The sequence below is a fragment of the Grammomys surdaster genome, unplaced genomic scaffold, assembly GCF_004785775.1.
Source record: "Grammomys surdaster isolate TR1022 unplaced genomic scaffold, NIH_TR_1.0 148, whole genome shotgun sequence".
Lineage (NCBI taxonomy): Eukaryota > Metazoa > Chordata > Mammalia > Rodentia > Muridae > Grammomys > Grammomys surdaster.
Genome location: NW_021604606.1, coordinates 743,833 through 771,244, shown reverse-complemented (window position 1 = coordinate 771,244; position 27,412 = coordinate 743,833). Strand labels below are relative to the sequence as shown.

Below are 27,412 nucleotides of genomic sequence, written 5' to 3'. Positions count from 1 at the left end.
ACACACACACACACACACACACACACACACACACACACACACACACAAACACACAATGTCTCTCTAGCTTTGAGTGTATATGTAAGACAAAGCAAATAATACTTTACATATCACTGTTGAAATTAAATGTCTTTCCAAAGAATAAACACTTACAACATAGTACCAACACTTATTATTTATTAAACAGTCAAATTAAACAGGCCTTTTGAGGAGTGATTAGATTTTTCTATTGTTTGCTTTTCCATTGCCCAGGGAAGACTAAAGCATGTCAGAAAAGAAAACACTCCTTTAGGTATATGAATATAAAGTGTTTTGTTACTGACTGCTGTCTAGCTCTCGTGGAAAGAACAAAAGCAATGTGCATAAATTGAAACAGAAGGAAGCAAAGTTAAATATTACAGAAGACTTTTTGGATGGAACACTGGATAAACTCTGAGATGGAGTATCGATTAATCATTGTCGTGCATCAGTCAGGGCTTGAACATCCTTTCTCAGAGCTGCTTTTGATTAACCCACATTCTTTCTTCCTTTTCCTATTCTGGTACCTCCAGGCATGGGAGTGTGTACATGTGGTCTAAATTTACTTTCCTCTATCCATTCTGTTCCCACCTGTTTGCCCTCAGTCCACAAGGGCGAGAACCTGTGAACCTAAATTACTCTAACCTGATCATGCACAGCAGGATGACTTGAAATATATGAGTGCTCAGCGCTTGCTCTCGAGAGCAACTATTTGCCTTGATATTATTAAAATATCTACAAGTGTGAGATAAGTGGGTGCTTTGGTCAAAAGTGTTCCTGGCATTAAGAGTTTTTGCTGTATATTAATAAAATAAGAAACTACCTACTTTACTTTCATAGAACAGCTAATCAGTGTTTTTAGTGACCACTGCCAGAAAGGTATTGTGCCTTCAACTATAGTACTTGGAATGACAATAATTCTTTGATAAAAGTAGAATAGTTCCCATCTCAGATCATCACATGACTCATTTATTTATAGGACCTGATTTCCTAATAGAATTCTGACAACTGCCCAATCTCCCTTAAGTGGCTCAACAGCAAAACATTTTGGTGTACTGATTGATCATACTTTGTAAAAATAATGAGAAAAACTAAATTATGCCAAAATAAAGAAAGAACATATGGTTAGCAAGGTCAAAGTACGTTAAAAGTAGAACTGTGGATTTTTCTTCTATACTTGTGTGATTTGTGTGTGGTGCCATGCATCACCAATATAAGTATATGTACTGTGAAAGAGCATTTCTGTTAAGAAGCTGTGTCTGCAAAGACTGATTAACTGATTAGAACTGCAGTGATGTGAAGAGAGTGCAAGGTTGCAGGTTAAGAGCCTAATTATCTCATGGTGTGCTACTTTTAGCCACCTAAATATCCATCCCTTGCTCACCTCTGTGTCAGAACTAACATCCTGTGACGAATAGATAAAAACTTTTTAGAATCTTTTAACTTAGCAGACCATGAGCTTCCAACAACTCCAAAGCTATACCATCTGATGCCTATAGGAGAGACTACCTTCTTGTTATATCGTGCTTACCAGATGTACCTATCAATGTATTTTAATATTGCATTGATGTGTGACTTTCTTTGTTCTGCTACTATAACACTTTATGAAACAGCTTCCATGTGGGAATATGGAACCTGAGATAACCTATTCAGCTCTGTGTTTCCTGGTCCATGGTTACTCAAATTTGGCTACACAATAAAGGTGTCTCATTCCCTTTGAATGGGGATCTGTGGTTTTTGCATCAACAGCGTCCTATCTAAATTACATGGGCATTTTACATTTGAAAGTAATTATATTGAACCACAGTCATGTTGCAGTTGTTACACTTGGTAGAGGAAAGGTAGTTCTTAATATGGGTTTGTCATTTTAATAAAGAACTAAACTTGCTGTAGATGGAGGACTAGAATTCCCACAAAACTAGCAACTTCTAATATACTCAAACCAGCACTCCTTTAGTTAAAAAGCAAAGAGACTAATCCTTTCTTTCAGACACTCTCATTTCTCTTTTTTTCCCACACATTAAGCAAAGAATAACAAGACCAACCTCAAATTCCATTGAAATGTATCCCTCAAGATACACAAAAGATAAAAATTGGTATTTGATACATTTAAAATAATCTTAATCTCATAATATTTATACAGTTTTGTACTGGATACCAAATTTCTTGTATTGTTCATACCAATAATAGTTTAATAAATAAAATATTACTTTAAATTAAATATTTAAAAACATTATTTGATTATAATCTGTTTAACAGGGGGTCTGTGACATTCTATTATGAATGGGAGAGGGACTCTGGGGCCCTGATCCTCCTCAAGGAGCTGTGAGACATTCATGATTTCTAGGTGAGGGAGAATAATAGTCTTCATTGCTACTGGAGGCACTAGTCAAACTTAGTGGGCCACAACATACATATGCACACATGCACACATAATACACACATACATAAAGAGACTTGTTGGAAGGGGTGTTGGATGTCAAGGGGAGAATATAGAGGTGGAGTATGTCAGAACATGGTCCAAGAGTGGAGTCATGTGAGATTTCTCAGTACTTGTGAGAGAATTCCAAGTAAATAAGACAAGAGTCTTGAGACCTCAGTTTCTTCAAAAACATGGAACTGTTCTTGAAATGTACTTTTGTGCCCCTCCCAGGTATAGTGAATAGAAATGAGTGTACTTTAATTAATCTTTACAACTGCTATTGTTATTTGTTCATATGTCTCTATGGAAAAAACATGGGTATTTTTTTGCCATGTGCAACTTGTTTGTATGATTATATACATCTTGAACTCATGAGAACTTTATACAAATGACCTTTCTTAATCATTAGGCTGCAGATTATCAGTTCTGAATAAAGTTGGCTATTGACGAAGACTTCAGTCTGCCTCATTTACTGACCTCATTGTCCACTGTCCCACTACATCTAGAGAAGTAAATAAGTGGTTTCTTGAATCAGGGACCTGAAGTCAGCTATGTAGTAAGAAAGACGTCCCTCACAGGAGTTGAGTGAGAATGTGGCATAAACCATGGAAGAATTTGCCCTATTTTGAGATTGTGCATGAGTTTTAAAAGAAAGTAGGAATACAAGTGTCAAAATCACAACTATCAAATTGCTTGCAGGTTGTTTGTGATTATAATCCCTGGTTTTCAGAAGATGAAAATTTAGATGAAAAGATATGGGGACAGAATTTAAAGGGATATTGAAAAGGGATATTGAATAAGGGAGAAAGATTCTTGTTCAATTTTGAGTCCCTTGGACATTAATTTGGACCATCATCAAAATGCTTAAGAAAGATGAGTATATTAATCATGAGGAAGAACTCTATAATTATTTAAATAAATATATACTAAATGATCAACCCTTAAAATTGGTAAAAAGAGGTCAATAACTATTTTCCCAGTCCAGGTAACAATGAAAGTAAAAACAGTGCCACCCATAACTATTCAGGTAAAAAATATGCTAGCTTCATTATTGGAGCCTCCTTTAAATACATGTCCTCCATTGCCTGAAGATGATCCTGAAGCATGGGATGAGGAATTTGGCATTCACTCTCATCTTGAATTCTCTCTACATTTTGATGAGGAGTTAGTAGTGCCTATGAAAAAGCTAACTTTACAACCTAGGCAAGCTAATTCCCAGCATGGAACATGAATGCATTGGGCATTCCACACCAGATTCATGAGCTGTGCTTCTTTTTATCCAACGAGCTAACCAATCTATTTAAAACTCTAAAATGAAAGATGGTGTTGGATAGTACTTGTTATTATCTTGAGAGGTAAGAAAAGATCTACAGCTATTTGAATCCAGACTAAAAGAGGCATTTCGGTATCATGTGGACCCTTCACTTCCTTTAAATTTACTTATTTTCCCCACTAACTTTTCTCCTAGACTTATTATAGCACAATAGGATAAACCCTTGAAATGGAATTATTTACAAAACAGAGGACAGAAAATACTGTCTATTTACTCTCCTCGCTCAATTTGTAAATTGAGAGATCACAAGACGTCAAAAATTATATGAATTTTGATCCCTGCTGTATTATATTACTTTTAACTAACAATCGGTTTTTAAGAGCATTACAGAACTCTATGGATTTTCAAACTTCATTTACAGATTACTATGGAAGGATAGGAAATCATAATTCAGCTGGCAAGCTATTGGATTTTCTCATATGAACTGAATTTGTGATTACAAAAAATTGTCCACCCTTATCCTATTTCACAGGCAGATCCTTATTTTGTTGATGGCTTATTTAGGTAAGAGTAAAGGAGAGATTCCTGGTCCTATACTCATCAATATATTAATACTTCATTTTCCTCAGCACAACAGGTGGAACTGTCTCTTTCGGTTCATTTATCACAGTTAATTCATGAACCCTTAAATATCATTTTAGATCCTACTTAAGCTGTAGGATAGTTTCCATCAATAGAGAGTAATTTCATTTTGTCTTCACATTCTGCTATCCTTCCATAACTACAAGAACTACAACATCTGGTAAAAACTCACACAAATCCTTTGTTTGTTACTCACAGTCACGACATCCTCTAACTTCCTTGGTTTTCTTGCAGAAGGAAATAAGCAATTTGATACATTAACCATCCTCATTTTTATGTCTCCTGATGAAATCTAGGACACAGTATGCCTCTGTCATCGCTAAAATATTATAGATTCCTTTTTGGCTCCTCAAGCCCAATGTCATCAAGAACAATGGCATAGGGCAAGGAGAAAGTGTAAGTCACCAGAAAGATAGCAAACCTCTAGCTAAAGGACAAATGAAGAATTATATGTCATCAGAAATCAAGTCTGTTCACTCGGGTCCAAATTAAAGACTTATGTACCAAGGAAGGAGTTAGTCTATGAAATAACTTTGTTTTTCTGGTGATGCTAGCTGCTTTAACCTGTGTAGTTATAGTGTGTGCCTCTGAACAAGTGTTATGTTCTCCATCCTCCTTTGTTTTCAACTTGTATATTGGATATATCCAACTACTGTTACCTTTAAAAATGACTCTATGTTCATAACTGGACTTTAATAGACTCATTCATTCATCTGAAAAAGTGGACTCTAATTTTTCCTTGGGATTTAAATTACTTCCTATTTGCATAGGGCATAATACAATTTTTATTTCTATTAAATGGAAAATACAGGCTTGCTTTGTACAAAACACCAGAACTATTAATTATATGGATCTGTTTCCAAGATCCAAGTTAATAAAAATTAACTGATAATACTAAACATAGTTTGTGATCCATGTTCTCAGTGGTAAACTATACACAATGCTTTCACTGTTAAAATATTATAATTTGCATGCTTGTAGGATAATCGAACATCACATAGCAATTAGATTTATCTACAATATCTCAAATCAAAACAACTCTGCATATCCCACTATCAACAAGTAGAATGGGGAGGAGAACAATGTCAGAACATGGTCCAAGAATGGAGTCATAAGAGGAGTATTCTGAATGCTTGTGAAAATACTCCAAGAAAATAAGACACATTATTTTGTGACCCCAGTTTCTTCAAAAACATGGAATTTTTCTTAAAATGTGCTTTTCTGCTTTTCCTAGGTATAGCTAATTAGAGCAAGGTTACTTTAGATTGTTCATTACAACTGGATATTTTTATGTTTATATGCCTCTACGGAAAAACATGTTTTTGCCATAAGCAGCTCGTTCTTGTGATTATACACAAATTAAATTCATGAGAACTTTATACAAATGATCTTTCTTAACACTTAGGGTATAGATTGTCTGATGTTCTGAACAAAGCATTTTTTTTATTGTATGATACTCTAGTCTACCTTATTTATTGGCTCCATTCTTACAAGTCCTACAGCATTTTGGAAACAGAGTGGTTATATCAAATTCTTTATGATTGTATGAAATTGTCAGAGAACAATTTTTTTAAAAAAATCTGAGTCCCTTGGAACATTGGAAATAGGGGATGTATTCAACTAAGATATCTGGTATACTTGTATTGACAGTTTCAAAGAAAGATAAATTGAATCATGATACTAAAATATTTCCTGAAACTATATCAAGTATGAATTTAAGATACCTTTCATTACTTTAATATTATTTGGTTATTTACTTGTTAATAGTAACAATCGTTTAACACTTTGGAACTTTCTTTTTTTTTTACCATTTTTTTTCTGAGGCAGGGTTTCTCTGTGTAGCTCTGGCTGTCCTAGATCTCACTCTGTAGACCAGGCTGGCCTCGAACTCAGAAATCAGCCTGCCTCTGCCTCCCAAATGCTGGGATTAAAGGCATGCACCACCACCGCCCGGTACTTTGGAACTTTCTTTTCTTCTATTTACTCTTATTGAAAAAATCATACAGTGTGTTCTGTTTATGGTTTCTTCTCCTCTTACTCTTCCCAAATACTCCATATCTCCACACATATCCTACTGCATGATCTATATTTTCCTCTCAAATGAAATCTGGAATAAATTCGTACCTTCAAAAATGATCATAAATTATGAAAAATCATACCAAAAATTTTAGTTTATAGTCAAATTATTAACATCCTTTCTCTACTTCATATATTTTTTACTATAACTACAGAATTAGAAGGATAATAATGAATAGGAGCGACTATTTATATGAAGCAGAGATAGATACATATTACTGAATTTTATATTATAAGGAATTGTATGAATAATATGCATATTTTTGAAGGCAATAGTATGTTTAACATTTAAAAAATTATTGCTCTTAAAATTCAATTTTAAATCTATAAGGCATTAATTTGACTCATCAATAGGTTTGATCTTCCTTTTTTCTTTTTCTTTTTTTGTAAATTTATCATTTAATCTTTTTTTTAACAATCCAGACTTTATCCCCCACCTGCTTCACCCTTAGACTGCTCCATATCCTATACCTCCTTCCTCCATTTCCAAGAGGATGTCCCTCCACCAACTCCACTAGACCTCCCCACTCCCTGGGGCTCCAAGTCTCTCAAGCGTTAGGTGCATCTTCTCTTCAAAAATTGGAAATGCATGTTTTAATTGGTGAAGTTTTCATTGGCAAATAAACAGAAATCCAGCAAGGCCTACATCATTGTAGCCCACTTGTAACTTTGAGTTCCGTGCAGGAATTTGTTAGACAGAGGAAAAGATGACATACAAAATCAAACACCCAGGTTTTGCAACTATAGGAAGAGAAAGAACACAGTCCTTCTATTTCCACAGAATACTTTTTGTTCATCAGTTCAACCACAGATTTAAAATATTTTTAAAGCAAGTATATTGAACATACTCAGATTATTTTCTTGCTCTCCTTTTCTAAGCAATATAATTCAACTGTTTACAATAGCAGTTGTATTATACTTGATACTATAAAGAATCAAGAGATGACTGTATACGGGAGGATGTGGTTAGGTTACATGCAATCACTATAGAATTTTATAAAAGGAACGTTCACACACACATGGAGTTTAGTGCCCTGAAATCAATCTCTTTCAGATGATGCAAAGGGACAAATTTACTTTCTCTTTCCAGGTCACCAAAATAATTCCTGATTTAGTCTTGTAGTGGATGGACATTTAGTCACAGCATTTCCTTCTTTACACATTTCCAATGCCATTGTGTCCACTGTCTAGGATTGCCTTCTGTCATCACTACTGTCACCTCTTCACATTTCCATGAAATAGCAAAGTACTGAAATGCCTGGAGAACATTGGTCATGGTTTTCTAGAAAGGAAGCTATGAGTGAAAAAAATCACATATAGATCTCAGTTCTTTATGGCCTTTTCCTTGGCACATTTTTGGAGTAGAAATATAATTATATACACTTTTGATAAACCACTTTAAAGAGAGGATGTTGCATAATTTCTATAGGGTATCTTACTCTATTTATTTATAGTGTGCATTTATTAGTAAAAAATGGTCAGTTATTTAGGAAAATTTATTATTGCTTGAAGAATCAAATATATATATATATATAATCAAATTTACTTACATATCATTTAGTATATTTCTTAAGTGACTTTGTGAAAAATATACAAGAAGCTGATAATAATCTTGAAATGGTGAATAATAGATTAAGTAAATAAAATTCTGATATACTTTCATGTAAAATAATACTTGCTATGCAAAAGCTGAGCAAGCAAACTGATGAATAAAAAATTTCAGGGAAGGAATTACTAACCATAAACAAATTTGAAGAAGCCATATCATAATCTACTATTTTATACACTTCATATACATCACATACATGTGTACATAGACACACCCATACCCACACCTGTATGCATGCATGCACATGCTTAAATCTAGTTACATTATCACAAAGAATAATATTTCTCCCAGAAGCCAAAGAATTAGAAAAAAATTCAGAGCTAGATAGGCAATACTTCAGCTCAATTTTTTAATCACCAGAGGTCCCAGAGACTCCAGTCACAAACATTAAAGGACAGTGTCATTTCTATTTGTTGTCCACTAGAACTCGTAGTTAAGACCCTATGCTGAAGCTGGGAGCAGTGACACGTTACCTTATACCCAGCACTTCTGGGACAGAGGCAGAACACTGAATTTTAGGTCAGCATGCCTAGAAACTTGTTCCCTCCTAGATTTTATAGTATCAGAACATGCTGTGCAGGATGCATGGGGAGAACCTCATCAGCAACCTTGTCTCTGTGAGCTTTTCATGCTGGAAGAATGACTGAAAGGATTAATGTGCAATATATCACAGGCTAAAGAGCTAATAGGTTTTAGGAATAAACATTGCTATTATTTTGCCACATGAACATAGTAACAAACTTTGTTCTAAAATATCTCTGTACACATAGGTTAGTATAGCAGCTTAGTCCTCATCACAAAGGTTCAAAGGTTTTTTTTTTGTGCATGGATAGTGGTTCATACAAAAACTCACAACTGGGCAAAGGGAAGAGAATAAATGCTTATAGAATTATTAGCCTTAAATAGGATATTTATCTTATAAGATCCATCTAACGCTTCAGGAAAAAAGGAAGAATGCATGGAAAATTTGTGAGAAATGGAAGTTGGGGAAGAATGACATGACTAGACTTTTGCCTTCATAATTCACCAGAGCTACAGATTCATGTACAAGATCTGCAAAAGATCAAGACATCAATATCCCAGCAATGATCCGGGAGGGGATCAAAACCCTGATCCTTAACTGAAAAGCTATCTAGTTTATGGCAGCTAAAAGGAATATCAGTTTTCTTTAGGGGTATGGTTCCTGGTTGGTTGAACATACACCAACCTCACTGTGTGTGTGTATGTGTATGTATGTATACATACTCACAAATGCCTGTGCATAAATAATATGCACAGAGGGTAGGGAGACAGACAGAGGGCGAGACAGACACACAGAGACAGACCGATAGAGTCTCTCTATATAGTATTGGCTGTCCAGGAACTCACCAAGTAGACAACATAGATCCACCTTCCTCTGTCCCCTGAATGCTGGGAGGACTACAATTAAAAGCTTGCATAACAACTTGCTGTGATAGTTCATTTTTAAAAATTTTTATTGGATATTTTATTTATTTACAATACAGATGTCATCCCCTTTCCCCATTTCCCCTCCCTAGAGTATCCTATCCCACCCCCTCCTCCCTTTTGCTTTCATACTATTTAATTACATGCATGTATTAAGGTCAGTTCTAGATTGAGGGTCTAGAAATACAATAGATGCAAATAGTCAAGCAAAAAGCAAGACAATGAACACAAATAGTCAAAGAACAAGCAAGGCATTAAACCCAATTATGTGAACACTCCCATGATCACTGTTTCTAAGGGCTTATCAGGATGACCAAAGTATCTGAGCCTACTTCTCTGTCTTAGCCCAAAGTCATTTTCATGTCTAAAGCCTACTTCCTTGTTCTAGCTTAAAATTTAAATTTCTGTCTGAAATTACTTCTTTGTTCTAGCCTAAGATTTAGATTCCTACCTGAAATCACTTCTTTGTTCTAGCCTAATGTCAGATTCCTGCCTGAAGCCTACTTCCTTGTCCTTAACCAATGCCATATTCCTGTCAAATAGCTCATTTCCTTGTCCTTGGCCCATGTCAGATTCTTGCCAAGCAACTCCAAAAGGCTCTCTGATTCTCCCTGTTTTTTATTTCATTAACAAGACTTAGCCTGTCTTAGGTTGGTCTGACAAGAATGCCTTCCTTACCCGTCATGGAATGTGCATCATCAAAAGCAATGCATTTCTGTCTTAGGTTGGTAAGGCTCTATGCAGAATCTTACTCATTCTTAGCTTGCCAGCCTGTTAAGTAAATAACTCTGCCTGGGAGTCCATTTTCAGATTCAAGCCATGTACTTTGATTGCTAACATGACAAGCTTTAACACTATGGGTAGGAATAAAAGTATTCCCAGGACAAAAAGAGCTAGCATGATCAAGCTATATATGCCATTCTTGAAGTTTGACTAAAGTGATAGTTAATTTATTCTACTCTCCTTTAATGCTAATAATTCCTGCAATGATTCATATTGAAAACAAAAAATTCTCTTTAAACAGCAAAGAGTATAAATTTCTTTAAAATATGTGTGGGTGTACTGCATATACATCTTTGTGTACCATGCGTTTTCAGTGGCTAAAGAGGGTAGATGAGAGCATAAAATTGCCTTGGATTGGAGTTGCAGATGGTTTTTAGTTTCCAGGTTAAATTTCAGAGTGCTGGGATTCTAACATGGATCCTCTGGAAGAATAGCCAGCCATGGTCTTAACTTCTGTGTCATCTTTTCATGACCAGGGAATATATTCCTACATAGACTTCAAAATTGTCGAAGGACAGAGGCACCTAAAAAATGTTCAACATCTTTAGTCATCAGGAAATGGAAATCAAAATGAACTTGTGATTCCACCAGTTAGCATGGCTAACATCAAAAGCTCTGGTGACAGAAGATGCTAGGGAAGATGTGTAGAAAAAGAAACACTCCTCCATTGTTGATGGGACTTCAAGCTGGTACAACCACTTTAGAAATCAATTTTTTGGTTCCTCAGAAAATTGGAGATAGAACCAACTATACTATTCCTGGGCATATATCCAAAACATTCCACACCATATCATAAAGACAAATGTTCCCCTATGTTCATAGCAGCCTTATTTATGAGAAGCTGGAAAGAACCCAGATGTCCCTCAACAGAAGAATGGATACAGAAAATGTGGCATATATGCATAATGGAATACTACTTAGCTATTAAGAACAAGTACATGAGGAATTTTGCAGGCAAATGGATGGAACTAGAAACTATAGACCCTTAGTGAGGTAACCCAGATCCAAAAGGACATATAGGGTGTGTATTCACTGTTAAGTGAATATTAGCCAAAAAGTTCAGAATATCCATGATACAACTCACAGACCATAGGAAGCTTAACAAGAAGGAAGGCCCAAGTGTGGATGCTTCAATCCCACTTGGAAGGGGGAACAGGAGGCAGAGGATAAAAGAGACCTGGATGTTAGAGGGGAGGGAGAAGAAAGAAGGGCGGGATCAGGTTTGGGGGAGACAGGAGAGAAACCTAGAAGACCAGGAAAATGAATATAAATATGCAGCAATGTTGGGTGGTAGACAGGGGGAATCCATAGAAAGTCCCAGACACCAGGGATGTGAGAGGCTCCTAGGACCCAATGGGGAGGACATTGACAGAAATTCCCAACAGTGGGGATATAGAACTTGAAGAGACTACCTCTAGTAGATATACATGGTCCCCAGTTGAGGGACGGGCCTATCCACCCATCTCAAAGTTTTTGACCCAAAATTGTTCCTATCTAAAGTAAATGCAAAGACAAAAAGTAGAGCAGATACTGAAGAAAAGGCAAACCAGAAATCACCCCAATTTGGGATCCATCCAATGTGTATACACCAAGCCCCAATACTATTGCTGATGTCAAGATGTGCTTGCAGACAGGAGCCTTGGATGGCTGTCCTCTGAGAGGCTCTGCCAGCACCTGTCCAAATGAGATGCAGATTCTTACAGCCAACCATTGGACTGAGTCTGGAGACCTTTATGGAAGAGTTAGGGGAAGGACTGAAGGAGCTGAAGGGGGTTGCAACCCTATGGGAAGAACAACTCTATCAACTAACCAGAACCCCCAGAGCTCCTAGGGACTAAGCTACCAACCAACGAGAATGCATGGGCAGGTCTGTGGCCCTCACTACATATGTAGGAGAGGACTGCCTTGTCTGGCCTCAGTGGGAGGGAGTGCACTTGGTCCTATGGAGGTTTGATGTCCCAGAGAAGGGGGATGCTAGAGGGGAGAGGTCAGAGTGGGTGGGTGGTTGGGGAGTATCTTATAGGCAAAGTGGAGGGGGGATTGTGTGGGGTGTTCATAGAGGGGGAACCAGGAAGAGGGACAATATTTGAAATGTAAATGAATAAAATAATTAATAAAAAAGAAAGTGATAAACATGCTCCAAGTGTTCTTCTTTGTGAAACTGTGATTTCTCAACCTTTGATTCTGTCAGAAGTGGGTATGAGTAAATCTGTTTTGTTTTTTTTTTTTTCAGAAATGACATAACTTTAAATTGTGATTTAAGAGAATGACATGAAGGCCACAGCTAAACTGGAAACAGCTAATTATTGTGGCCAGGTTCTGTCAGTAGAAAGTGTTCAACTTTAAAGAGCATTCAGACACAGTCTTTACAGAATTTCAACACCAACAAAAACCTCATCTGTAATGATAGAACATTTACATCAGTGTTTTCTTTCCTTTAATTCCTGATGTCCTTTGTAATGCAAAATCATGCAGTAGGAGTTTAAAAGATTGTGGTCCAAGTACTTTACTTTCATCAAAGTATTTGAAATTTGCTACAATTTCAGGTATAATATTAAGGCGGTAATTTGCATTATCAGTTAATAAGGAAAAACCTTTAATTAATGTTCCCAAGAAAATAGACTCCAGCATGATCTATTTTTACATTCGGTTTACACAGATTTTAGCAAATGACCTCACTACAATTGTGCAGTTGATCATCTAACAGTGAAGCAAAGGTTAGTGATTCTAAAAATGGGCATAGAAAATCTATGGAGTGGCACTAGGAAGTGTGATAAAAATAAATGGAAATTTACTTGTATATGAAAATATTTATTGAATCTTATTTTGTACTTTGACTTATATTTATTTCTTCTGAGGAACAATGTACGTTTGTACAAGCTGAGTTTTTTTTCATCTAAAACATGGTATATGTCTCCATTTAAAAAAACTATCTTAAACATTAAATTTGTACAGAATATGTATACACTAAAATAGAAATTTGGTGCTACTGATTGTAGTACAACAGTGAGAAATATTGCCTTGCTAACTTTTCTGTTTTTTTCAGTGTACTTAAGCCATTACTTTTTAACTAATGGCCAACCTCTTAACATTTGAATATATACATATAAATAATGACTATAAAGCTCAAGCATACTTACAGGAAATTTAAACAGCCTGTCACCTTTTTAAAGCTTTTCCTTGTTCATTTTACAAACATTTATTAAGTGTTTATAGTGTTACAGTGTTGGCCTAGGAACTAGAAACACAAGAAAACAAATATAAATACATATTTCAAATTTCTCGGTCAATAAAAGTAAAAAAGGAAAAAAAAACATTAGCAAAGTGCAACGTGTAATGGAGCACAGAACAGTAACTGATCAATTCTGTATTTCATGAAGAAAAGAGTCAGGGCAGAAAGTCTGAGAAATGGCTTTCCTGAGTCCTAGTTCATGTATCTGTTTTGCAAGCAAATGTATGATAGAGTGAATTCTAAGGTAGAATGTGTTCCATAATCAGTAAGCTGATGCCAGGAAAAGGGGAGGAAATCATGCAGAAATAGAGGGGAAGAGCCCAAAGGAGCAAGAAACTGCGGTGCAGTCACCATACATTGCATATTCTGGATTTCAAGGCTAGAGGACTGTGAGTTTCAGACTCTGTGGACTTATATAGTGAATTGTTGTATAATCAATGAAAATCTCATGAATGTAAATGCTGTCATCAGTTTGAGTTCATTATTCATTTATTCTTTTAATATGGCTCACCTCACTGAACATTAGTTTGGACAAGTGTCCTATTTTGATCAATGTGCTGTGAATAGAAACTTGTATATTTTATTCTGAGCTAGACCTTTAAAGACAGCTCAAACTGTGTAGGTTACTTTTACTTTTCACCATATATATTATTTTAAATTAATTGGTCATTTTATTTATTTACATTTTAAATGTTGTCTTTCCTCCTCAAATCCCCCATCCTATCCTCCCTCCCCTTTGCCTCCAAAAGGGCAGAGATTATACAACAAAATGTCTTCAGTCAAAAAAATTCCTAAACAAATCAACATGAGTTAAGAAATCAAAAAAATATATATAAATGTTGAGTAAGATTTCTGTCTACTCCAGGGCATTGAGATATGGTTTCCAACTGTTTTTATGAGTTTTATGTTGATGTGTATGTGTGTGTGTGTGTGTGTGTGTGTGTGTATGTGTGTGTGTGTGTATGTGTGTGTGTCTGTGTGTGTCTGTGTGTGTCTGTGTGTGTCTGTGTGTGTGCCTGTGTCTGTTTTTCTCTGTGTTTGGATGTGTGTTGTGATTTTTTTCTTTCTTATTTGCTTCCGTTTTGTTTGATTGATTGTCTTCTAAAGAAAAGAGAAGGAAAGCATGGAGTTGTATTAGGGGGAAGGATCTTGTCAGAATTGAGGAAGGGGAATCCATGATTCAAACATATTATATTAAAATATTTACATAGAATACCATTCAAAAGAATCTTTAAGCTTTAATCCCTAAAGATATCTTAACCTGATTCTTAGATAACATAGAACAAGCCTCCAGCTGATCTGAAACAAATAGGTTAAAAATCAATAAAGGGGCTTTGCAACATGCCACTAAAATTTGGGGATTGTTTTTTACAGTAGCAAAAGTTGAAAACTACAGCATTGTAATAAACTAAATTAATTAACCAATTATATGAATTCCTAGATAGAAACAGCAAAGTATACTTCTATAATATATGTGTCTTGATCATAGATATTGGCTAGACTATCTATCATTCTACATACAAACTATTTGCTAAAAAGAGTACTAGGAAAAAATAAAATGGAATCAATATTGTGTAAGAGCTTGACTTCTCTGGCCTATGTTGTCAGGCAAACTTTGACAAATGAAAGTTGATGGATGGAAAAACACAATGTTGTATAGTGGAGTTTCTTTTTCTTTCCACTCATGCTGCATGACTATTCTTTTATTTATTTACAATTAGGTTTCCTGGACCATTGCAACACAGCTGTCTTTCACTCTAAGTACATGCTGTCAAGTATGTGCCAACTGATTGACGAAGAATGACAGATTCTCTCTTTTCATTTAGGAGTAATCAGGGGCACCCCACCAAAGGGAGGATTTTCTTTCCAATTTAGAGATTCATAGATTTCCAAAATAATCCGTTAAAATATACAAAGTATAATGCAGTATTGATTTTTAAAGTGCTAAGTGCTGTGAAGCTAAGAAGACAAAATTTACTAAGCTATATAGTTAAGAAAGTTAAGACAATGAAAGAATCAACATAGGAATCTACTCATAGGACATTCACACTGTAAAGATTTCTCAGTTCCATCCATGTATATTTGTTTGTGAGTGCACATGCAGCTGTATATATGCAAGCAAGTGTGTGTGTGTGTGTGTGTGTGTGTGTGTGTGTATGTCTAACTGTGGAGGTTAAAAGAGGGCTTCAGATCTCCTAGAATTGTAGTAACAGGTGGCTTAAGGTAGCTATTTTTAGCAATCAAATATTAGAGCTGAGTATTTTGTTTTCTTATTCCTATTAGGTATATAGACACTGTCAAAATATTTTTTTTGAGTGAAGGATTCTACAAATATTTTAAAAGATTCATTTATTTTCTTATATTTTTCATGCATATGAGTGTTTGCCTGTCTTTATGTATACACATCATGTGTGTGCCTGGTTCCTAGTGAAGACAGAGGAGAGCCTCAGTCCTTCTGGAACTGGAGATACAGATGGTTGTGAGCTGCCACATGGGTACCTGGAACTAAACCTGAGTCCCCTGCAAGAACATCAATTGTTCTTAACTACTAAGACATCACTGCAGCCTAAGACAATTGTTCACATATTTATATATTATTTATAATATATATATATATATATATATAATCTTTTGTAAAGCCAGATCCATAAATACTTTAAATTTGAGATGTTTCTTATTTAAATCCATATATCATCAATGTAGAATTAAACAATAGATGATTAAGTGAACATTTGCCACTAAAATTTTATTTATAGGTGGAAGGTTGAATTTGAACCACGTATTTTGAAATTCCTCTTTTATTTCCTTCTTATTTTACTTTATGCCCGAGTGTACATATGTGTACCATGTATGTGCAATTACCTGAAGAGGTCAGATGAAATAATGAATGACCTAGAAGTGGAGGTATAGATGGTTGTGAACTGCTATTCGTGTGCCAGGTACTGAACCCAGGTCCACTGCAAGAATAGTTAAATGTTGATCGATCGTCACTGAGCAATCTCTCTTGCCTCATGAACCTCAATCTCAATATATTATAGGGCAGTTGAAGTGACAAGACTAGGGATAACTCCATCTTTTGATTGTCCTTACACACAGCCATTTGAATTTTTTTCAAGATTCTAGCTGTATTCTGCCTAAACAGCCAACACAATTGGGGTAGAAAATGCATCTAAGGGCTTTTATTGTTTACATAAATGACTCATATTGGTAAGTCACAAGAGTGTTATGATATATGAAGAATGACTCTCAAGTGAACAACCTCCAGATGACTTGTCTGTTCTCCAAGTTCAGTAATTCCTGTAACTGAATAAGTCTTTTTATATATACTTTCAAGTTTCTTTCTATGATATAAAACATTAGCTATATGATACATGAGGTTTCCTATGCGAACATTGTCCCATAACATTTATGAATCACCCTCCTTTGTACCTGAACAGCCATGTGAGAACATCCATTTATTAAAAAGGAAGTTGATCTTGGATGAGGCTAGATGCTGCACAAACTACTTCACATCTGAATAACACTGCAGAAAGATGTGTGAAGCTGGCTGCCAAGATAACAGATGGTCCTATCTCAAATTAGATTTGATTCTGAATAGGATCAGTGGTAGTTTTTGTAGTTGTACCAAAGCAAGGAAAACTTACTGGTATACTTTACAACAATCACTCCTCAGTCCTACATTTTATTTCTGATTATAAGGCACATTGTATAAATGGTAACTTGTCATGATCTAACTGACAGAACTCTGTTCTTAGTGACAAATAAAATAATGATGCATACTCTAATCAGTAGTATGTTAGTGAAAATTGGAAAAAGACTAAGGTCTTGATATTTAATTAGGATCATATGATTGAACATATGCAAAGTTAATATTAACTGCCTTAATTTGTTGAAATCTTACTAAGTACAAATGCTTCACTATATACTTAACATAAATCATTTAAATTAATAAGAGTCAATCTTTACTACAGAGACTTTCAGGATATGTTAGCATCATTACTTCTTTATAAAACCTAGAGTGATAAAAGTTTAGAAATCTTGCCTATGATACAAGCTAAGAAATGGAGGATCAGAGTTGTGAACACAAGGTTATCTCAAATAAATAATGCATATGGAGTCACTATTCAGAAGCTTCTGTGAACTTGGCACTCAATTTTAGTTAAGGAGGCACTACTTTCTCTTATAGGATAGTTTGCAACATTTCTAGTTATATTCACAAGATGCTGGAAGGACATTTCCCTTCTTCATGTGTAAAAAAGAAAATGGCAAATCTAACACTCTTTCATGATAAAATTTCTGAAGATATTGGGGATAAAAGTGACATACTTAAACACATTAAGAGTAATTTATAACAAGTGTATAATCAGCATCAAATCAATAAAGAGAATCTCAAAGCAATTCCACTAAAATCAAGAATAAGACAAGGTTGTCAACTCTTTTTTTTAAAAAAAATTATTCAATATATTACTTGAAGTTTCAGGTAGAGTAATAAGACAACTAACAGAAATCAAGGGAATACAAATTAGAAATGAAGAAGTCAAAGTGTCTTTGTTTGAATATAATCTGATAGTATACATATGTGACCATAAAAACTTTACTAGAGAAATCATACATTTGACAAACACATTCAGCAAAGTGGCTAGATACAAAATATGCTGAAAAGGAAATCGGATGTCCACCTATGTACCAATGACAGACAGACCTTTTCAAGGAAACAATATCCTTTACAATTGTCTCAAATAATTTAATATAACTTAGGTTAGCTCTAACTAACCAAGTAAAATACTTACATGACAAAAATCTACAAGGATTTGGAGACAAAAACTAAAGAAGATATAGACAGTGAAAGATCTCCCATGCTCATGGAATGGTAGAATTTATATAGTGAAAATGGACATCCTACCACAGGCAATCTGTAAATTCAATGTAATCTCCATCTAAATTCCAATCCCACACAATTTTTACAGACCTTTAAAGAGTAATATTTAAAATTAATATGGAAAAACAAACAAACAAACAAACAACAAACAAGAATAAGATAACCAAAACAATTCTGAACAACAAAAGACCTGCAGGAGGTCCCACCATTCCTGATTTCAAGTTATACTACAGTTATAGTAATGAAAACTTCATGATATTGGCTTAAAAAAGACAGGTAGATCGATGGAACTGAATTGAAGTTCCAGACAAAATATGCACAACAATGGACACCTGATTTTTAATAATGAAACCAGAAAGTCACAATGAAAATTAGGAAGTATGTTTTTCAAAAAATGCTCAAAGGGACTGAAGTAGCAATCACAAAGCCTGCCTGCATGGGTATGCACATGCTCCTCTTAATATATGTTATGTCTGTTAGCTTAGTGTTTTGTGGAATTCTTAATGGTGGGAGAAGGTATATCTCTTGACTCTTTTGCCTGATCTTTTGACTCTTTTCCTCCCATTGAATTGTCTTGTTCTGTCTTGAAATGAGGAATCTTGCCTTGTTTTATTGTAATTTTTTGGTTCTATTTTGTTGTTTTCTCTTGGATCTTTGTTCTTTTCTGAAATGAAAAGGAAATAGATCTGGAGCAGAGGGGAGATTCAGGTATACTCAGAAGAATGGATTGAGGAGGAAAACTGTGATTGAGATTTATTGTATCAGAGAAGAATCTATTTTCAATAATGAGAAAAAATTGCCCTGAAATTTCCTATTTCTTCTGGAGAAAACAATCTTTCTTGATTGAAAACCACTTCTTTATTGAACACATAAACAAACAAACAAAAGGCTTTCTAACTGTTCATGTGTTTATACTTTATGTTTTCATATGTTTTAATATGAATTCCTTCCATTTCCTTTTCTTGTTTACAATGTGTGTAGTGTCATTTATTTACATAGTCTTTCCAATATAATTTATTAATATTGGTATCATAGTCATAAAACTGATTTAATCTGGTAGAACTTTAACCACAGTAGAATATTTTCAGTTTTTGAGTATGTTTTCAATATTTTAAACACATTATGGGTTAGTGCTTTTTGGTTTCTATAGAGTAAAGATCTGCATATAACAGAAAGTAACTCTGACATATCTCTGAAACATTTTCCAATATTTATGTTGTTTCAAACCAAAATAGCATATCTGTATGCAATCCAGAACTTCTGTTGTGACCATGTGGCAGATGGACATAGTTCTTGAAATATTTTTACAGAAAATATTCATTGCACATATAACTTTTATTTAACATCAGAAACCCCATAAAAGCATTAAGTAGAGATTAGTGTTATTTTTATTAAAAGCAGAGAAAGGAGCAATTGAGGTCTCACTTCATGACTATTTCAATTTCCTGATAGAGAAGTTTTCTTTTTTGGTATTAGGTTTTATACTCAAATTATAGTCATTGTCTAAAACAACTTTTTAAGTTCATCTGTAACTTGAAAAAACAAACTATCAAATAAATAAAAGAATTTAAGTTGTATATTTAAAAATCACTACAAAGTCATTGAGATTTTATCTTGACATTCTTTCCTTAAATATTTATAGAGAATAAAGCAAAGATAAATGATTCTGAAATTCAGGAGAGGAACATATAATAGAATTAGTCTTCTTCTTTGATAAACTCAATGTATAGCTTTCATCTTAAATCCCATTTAACATACCGTCTGCAATTTGTACACTCATAATTGTTACTATTTCTGTGTCTTTGGCTAATGCATCACTTTTCATGGGCTTCCTGAAAAGTTGATAATAACATTCTGGATAAAAAGTTGTAGAGCTGTTTGTTTAGATGCCTATGATTAGAATTCTGTTAAAATCCAATGCAAATTTACTATTCAATAAAGGAGTGTAAATGAGATTCTGGTCTACAACTTTACCTGCAAATGTAGAGGATTGTCCATGTCAGCTCCAGAACCCCACAGCCCTATCTGAATCCCAGAAAGACTATTCTAGCCAAGAAAACAGGTAAAATCCTTTCCCCAGTCTCCATTCCTGCTGGGACCCAATAGAGCCCAGCTGATGTGGGGCTCTATCCTGCACTGTTTGAGCCCCATCTCCTTCCCTATCCACACCTCCACCTGAATTCTCTATTTGATTAGCTTGTCTGCCACACACCACAAAACTCTGCCTGTCTCCCAGGATGCCTGCTCAAACCAGGGGGACAGAGGGCCTTCTCTAACTCGAGAGACAGCTCTGCCTGCCTCTCGGGAGTTTTTAACTAGAAACATACATTTCCACCTGCCTCCTGCATCAATCATAACAGCTAACATTAGAGACAGCCAGATTGCAAGAGGAAAGCACAAGAACATAAGTAACAGAAGCCAAGGCACCATCAGAACCCTGCTCTCCCACTACAGCAAACCCTGGATATCATAAGACAGATTAAGAGCAATAAATCCCAGCTCATGAAGATGATAGCAACTTTTAAAGAAGACATAAGTAATTCTGTTGAAGATAACACAAAAACACAGAAAACTTGATAAAAGCCCTGAAAGAGGATAAAGAAATAAGTTTCAAGAAATAGGGGGAAATATGATTAAACATATGAAAGAAATGAATAAAATGGTCCAAGACCTAAAAATGGAAATAGAAACAATAAAGCAATCACAAGCAGACATAATCATGGATATGGAAAACCTAGGAAAAAGAAAAGGAACTGTAGACACAAGCATCACCAACAGAATACAAGAGATAGAAGAGAGAATTGTAGACATAGAAGAAATGCCAAATGTACAAAATTTCTAACCTAAAACCTCCAGGAAATTTGGGACACAATGAAAAGACCAAATCTAAGAATAATAGGAATCGAAGAGAGTGAAGATTTAGAGTTCAAAGGGCCAGAAAACATCTTCAACAAAATTATGGAAGAAAACTTCCCTAACCTAAAGAAAGAGATGGCCATAAATGTACAAGAAACTTATGGAGCACCAAACAGATGGGTCAGAAAAGAAAATACTTCCACATAATAATCAAAACACTAAATGTACAGAACAAAGAAAGAATATTTAAAGCAGTAAGGGAAAAAGGCCAAGTAACATAAATTCAGACCTATCAAAATTAGACTTGACTTCCTAACAGACTCTAAAAGTCAGAAGATTCTGGACAGATGTCTTGTACACCCTAGGAGTCCAAAGATGCAAGCCCAGAATCCTATACCCAGCAAAAAAAAATCAGTCACCATAGATGGAGAAACCAAGATTTTCCATGACAAAACCAAATTTAAACAATATCTTTCTACTATTCCAGGACTATGGAGGATACTAGAAGGGAAACTCCAACACAAGAACACAAAAGAAATTAATCATCTCATGACAAATCCAAAAGAAGAGTCTCTGTTTCTCTCTGTCTCTGACTCTCTCTTTCCCTCCCCCTTTCTCATTCTCTCTTTCCCTCCCCCCTTTCTCTCTCTCTCTCTCATAAACACACACACACTACCACTTCCAAAAACATAATAACAGGAACTAACAATTATTAGTCATTAATATTTGTTCCAAATTTTATTTGTTCCTAATTTTATGGTATCCTAAATTCTTTATTATCTATTTATAAGAAAGATCAATGCTTCTATTCATAACTGATTTATTATACAAACTAAAGAAAATTAAAATCATGTCTTAAAAATATTAGTTCAGTTTGTAATGGCAAACATGTTATAATGTCCAAACTATATCTATTTAATTTGTATTGCACCATAGTAGTATGCTTACATGTATGCCTGTATAACTATCTATTTGAGTTAACTCTTCAATTATGTAAATAACTAATACTTATTACTATGCTAATACTAGAGGTAAATTGTGGAAAGTTTATCATGCACTATTTATTTTCTATCCCTTTTCACATTCTTCATCAACTGCTTTAAAAATAGTATTGGTCATGAATATAGATTATTTTTTACATGTTAGCTATAAAAGTTACTGTAAAAAATCTTGGATATTAAAAATGCACATACATGGTTCTGAAGTTTATTTGAGCAACAGAAGAATTCTAGCAGGATCCTACATATTCTTGTGTGTAGTATCTTATGAATGTTTAATAAAATTATTATTTTCATCAATATCAGTTTAGTAACCACTTTATTACAAAATCAATTATTATGAGTTCATTTTGAGCTGCTTAATATTAAAATAAAAACTTTTACTAAACTATGTCTTTAATAAATTCTTAAGCTTAGTACATATTTTTTTCCTTTCTTTTCTTTTTATTGGATGTTTTAATTACATTTCATATGTTGTCCCCTTACCCCATCCCCCACCCACACAGGAACCCCCTATCTCCTCAACCTCTCCTCCTTCTTCTCTGCAGATGTAACCCCTGCCTACCCCCTCCACTCCCACCTCCCCACCCTCAAAATTCCCACCCCCTGGGGCATCCAGCCCTCAGGAAGTCAAGGATCTCTTCTTCCACCTATGCCCAGCAGGGCTCTTCACTCTTATGTATTCAGCTGAAGCCCTGGATCCCTCCCTAAGTGCTCCCAGGCTGGTGGTTTAGACCCTGGGAGCTGTGGTTGGTTGGTATTGTTGCTCTCCTCATGGGGCCACAAACCCTTTCAGCTCCAATGGCCTTCACTCTAACTCCTCCATTGGGAACCCCATTATCAGTTCAATGGCTAGTTGTGAGCATCTGCCTCTGAATATGTCAGACCCTTGAAGACCTCTGAGGAGACATCCATATCAGGCTCTTATCAGCATGCACTTCCTGACTTCCACATAAGCATCTACCTTTGGTGACTGCACATGGGATGGATACTCAGGTGGAATGGTCTTCAGATGGCCCCCCCTTCAGTTTCTGTCCCTCACTTTGTCTCCATATTTGCTCCCTTGAGTATTTTGTTGCTCTTTCTAACAAGGACCGAATCACTCCCACTTGGTCTTCCTTCTTCATGAGCTTCATGTGGCCTGTGAGTTGCATCTTGGGCATTTCAAGGTTCTGGGCTAATATCCAACAATCAGTGAGTGAATACCATGTGTGTACTTTTGGGATTGGCTTACTTCACTCAGGATGATAATTTCTAGTTCCATCCATTTACCTAGGAAACTCTCAAATCCATTGTTTTTAATAGCTGAGTAATACTCCATTGTGTAAATATACCACATTTTTTGATCCAGCTATACCACTCCTAGGCATATACCCAGAAGATGCTCGAACATATAACAAGGACATATGCTCAACTATGTTCATAGCAGCCTTATTTATAATAGCCAGGAGCTGGAAAGAATCCAGATGTCCTTCAACTGAGGAATGGATTCAAAAAATGTGGTATATTTACACAATGGAGTAGTACATGTTTAATACTCATTATTTCTAGAAGAGGTATTGGAACAGTCAAAATTTGAATGTTGTTGTAGAAGTTTTAAACATAGGAACTCTATTTGTATGTATTTTGTTTCAAACCATAAACAAGTTCAATGTGTTTAGAATGTTTCACAAATTAAAGAGTTAACTTATTCTTTCCAAATTATGTATGCCCATGTATTTGGTATTCTCTAAAATATGGTATTTCTAAATATTATATTTTGATGTATAAAATATTCTATATAGTATTAGATATAGACCCAAAGTGCAAATTCATAAGCCTACCATTGTGACTACAACCACACAAAGACAAGCAGAAAGAAATGTATCTATATGAAAATAGTTGCTATTTGGCAATTTAGAAGTATGGGGAATATTAATGTGAATTTTAAGTTATGTATACCTTTCAAGAGCAGTCACATCAGCTGATTTTGCCTAATAGTGCTAGAAGTACTTACAATACATAGCAAAGAATTGTATTTATTAATTAGGTTCATGATATATTCTTACTTTTAATGAGCTAAAATTAATAAAAGAACGATTTATTTTATATTTATCTACATCTCAGTGTATAGAATTATATGTTTATGCAGAAATAGAAAAGCATTATGACATTATATGCTTTTCTTTGTTTTTTTTTTGTTTTTGGGGAAAAAAATCTAAGAATTTGTGCTCATTTGGCATACAGCTTTCCAACCAACTTTATTACTAATTCTTTTCTTTTAAAACACAAGAACTTGCTATGTAGCTCATATGACCCTGGAACTTGTTATGCTCCTACCTCAGTCTCATAATCATTTATGCTAGAGACATTCTCCAACAGGTCTGCATTTTCTATGTGCAATTTCTAAAGGAACACGTTCAAAATTTAAAATGCAGACTTGATTCATTGTTAAGAGTCACATGACTTGTGATATATTTACATATTGATAAAATATAAACTTACTCTGAATTTCAATATATTTAACAGTCTAAAATTCTTTTTCAAGATCTTACAATTTTATGTTATATTTAAATTAAACTTTACTTTTAATTTTTGGTAAATTTTTTATATTCTCAAATGTGGGTGGAGGCTAAATTTAGAATAATTTCTTAATAAGAAAGCCAAATATTAAAATATTACTTTAAAGTATTTCTTAATGTACTTTATTATAAACCCATCTTTAAATAAGTATATAGCATACATATTTAAATGTTTATATGTATACATATATGGGCTTTTCTGCCTTTCAAGTCACAGAGAATATGTATGAATATAACTACTTTGCTTTTGGTTTTCCCTCAGAGCACATGCATATTTTTCCTGTAAACACCAAGCCCACCCCTCATCTCTTATGAAATAAAAATATAATGTTAGGTTTTATGTAGTTGTAACTTCTTGGCAGACATTCCTACCATAATGACAGTCATGCCTGAGTTCAGAAGAATTATAATTATAAATTTAGAATTTTAAATGTTCCTTAGTTATAATTTCCAGATTTAAGGATTTTTTTTTTTACAACCAATACAGTTTAGAGAGCAATGAACATCATTTCCTGAAAGAAATACAGTTTCATAGGTACTAGGTCAACAAGGAAGACACTACATAGAAAAGAGAATCATAGGAAAGTAAAAGCACCCTCATGGGGCTCTTTTGTCCCATATAAACTGAAATTTCTCTCACTTATCAATTAGGGTGGCATCCTGTAGAGGAGCAGGAGAGTAAAAAGGAATCAGAAAATAAAGATTATTTATCTAAGAGGTATTGCTTCACACAGTGAGACTGGGTAAATTGGCATTCCAGATGAGAGCTTTTCCCTCTCTGCCTAATGAGGAAGAGAATTGTGGGGTTCACAGAGACATAATGGAGATCATACATACTGTGTATGAATACCCCACCAAGATATACTACATAACTACTCTGCATACATAGTATAGTTATGGCTATTTTTCTACTTAAAAATCCATAATGGGTTGCCTGGAGAGATGGCTCAGCAGGTAAGAGCACTGACTGCTCTCCAGTGGTCCTGATTTCAATTCCAAGCAATCACATGTTGGCTCACAATAATCTGCCATGGGATCTGATGCTCTCTTCTGGTATATCTGAATAGAGCTGATCGACAATGTACTCACATACATAAAATAAACAAACAAACATTTAAAAATCTATAATGGAGCTTATTATTATCCTAGTTTCATTTCTAAGATAAAGGCAATGGCCTAAAACAATATGGGAAAGAAAGGATTTATTTGGTGTATGTGTTCTAATAAGAGCCCATCATGGGAGTAAGTCAGCAGAAACCCAAAGCAGAAACCTGGACACAGGAACTGAAGTAGAGGCTACAGAGGAATGTTGCTTACTGATTTGCTCCTCATGGCCCTCTCAGCCTAACTTCTTATATGACGATGACCATCTGCACAGGGTTAGCACCATCCACAGTGGGCTAGGCCCTCCCACATCAGCCATTACTCAAGAAATGCCCCCTACAGCCTGGTCTTATAGAGACATTTTCTTAAGTGATGTTTCTTCTTGATCCTAGCATGTGTCAAAGTGACACACACAAAAACAATCCTTAGACTAGCAATATTAGTGAAATACATTTTACAATATTCTTATGTTATTCAACTACTTTGAACTTTGAGAAGTATATTCCTATGCAGCACATATTGATGGGGGGATGGATAAATGTTGTCTCCAAATTCCATTTTATCTCCATATACATGTCATGTACATTTCAGTTTAGCAGCTTTATAAATAAGCCACTTTGTGAATAAAACTTTCTCAGAAAATTTTGACAGTGTTTGAATCTTTAAAAATATAGTCATAAATGTTGTGTAGTATGGAATATTGTAATTTGCAAGTGGACAGATAGCATTTCTGAGTGTATATGAACTCTTTGTTACTGTTATATGCAAATACTCATTGTTACCATTTCTTAACTCAAAACCTTCATATTTAATTTCAGTTTTTTTCTACCCTGTATTTTCTCTCCCTATCAAAGCCGCTCCTTTGGCGATATGGTAGCAAACCAGGTGATCCATTCATTCATTTACACGAAAAGTTTCTGAAAACTCTTGAAAATGTTCTAATTTTCCTCTTTTATGTATATTCATAAAGGGACACTAGCTGTGTTTGGGGCAGAGATTTTTGTAATTTCCATTTTATTATTGCTTCCGATGTTCTCACATTAACTTCCTACAATGTATCATTACCTACAATTACTTTTAATGGAGCAGTTAAAGATCACTAAAAAGATAAAATTCTAGTGTTCAGTAAAAGTATGGTATGAAGAAAGTTAAAATAGTTTCTGGGTGACAAAATGACTTTAAGCTATATCTAGAGCAAAATAATGTTATAGGAGAGGCAAAGACTTTTTTGGAAGAAAATTGTTTAATATTGGTGAGGGAAAATTAAAACTGGGACCTTTAATTCTATTGAGTTTATTTCTTGTATGTCAAGAGGAATAATATTCTGACTGCAAAGAACAGAGCAAATAATACTGACAGCGAAGTAGTGCCCAAGAGGAGTAAAGAGATTACAGGGCCCCAATCTGCTCAAAATTAACTCTCAAGATTTAGATAAATTACATCTTAGGGTACTAATAAAACTAGCCAGCCAAATGGCAAGCCACTATGAGTGTACCTGAAGACTAAAATTAAG

The 27,412-nt window shown here is 34.8% G+C and overlaps 1 protein-coding gene across 1 annotated transcript in view; it reads right to left on the bottom strand.

Annotated features, from left to right (window-relative positions):
• Positions 1-27,412, bottom strand: part of Dmd (dystrophin) — a 1,212,244-nt gene that overhangs the window by 721,004 nt on the left and 463,828 nt on the right. The window lies entirely within an intron of this gene.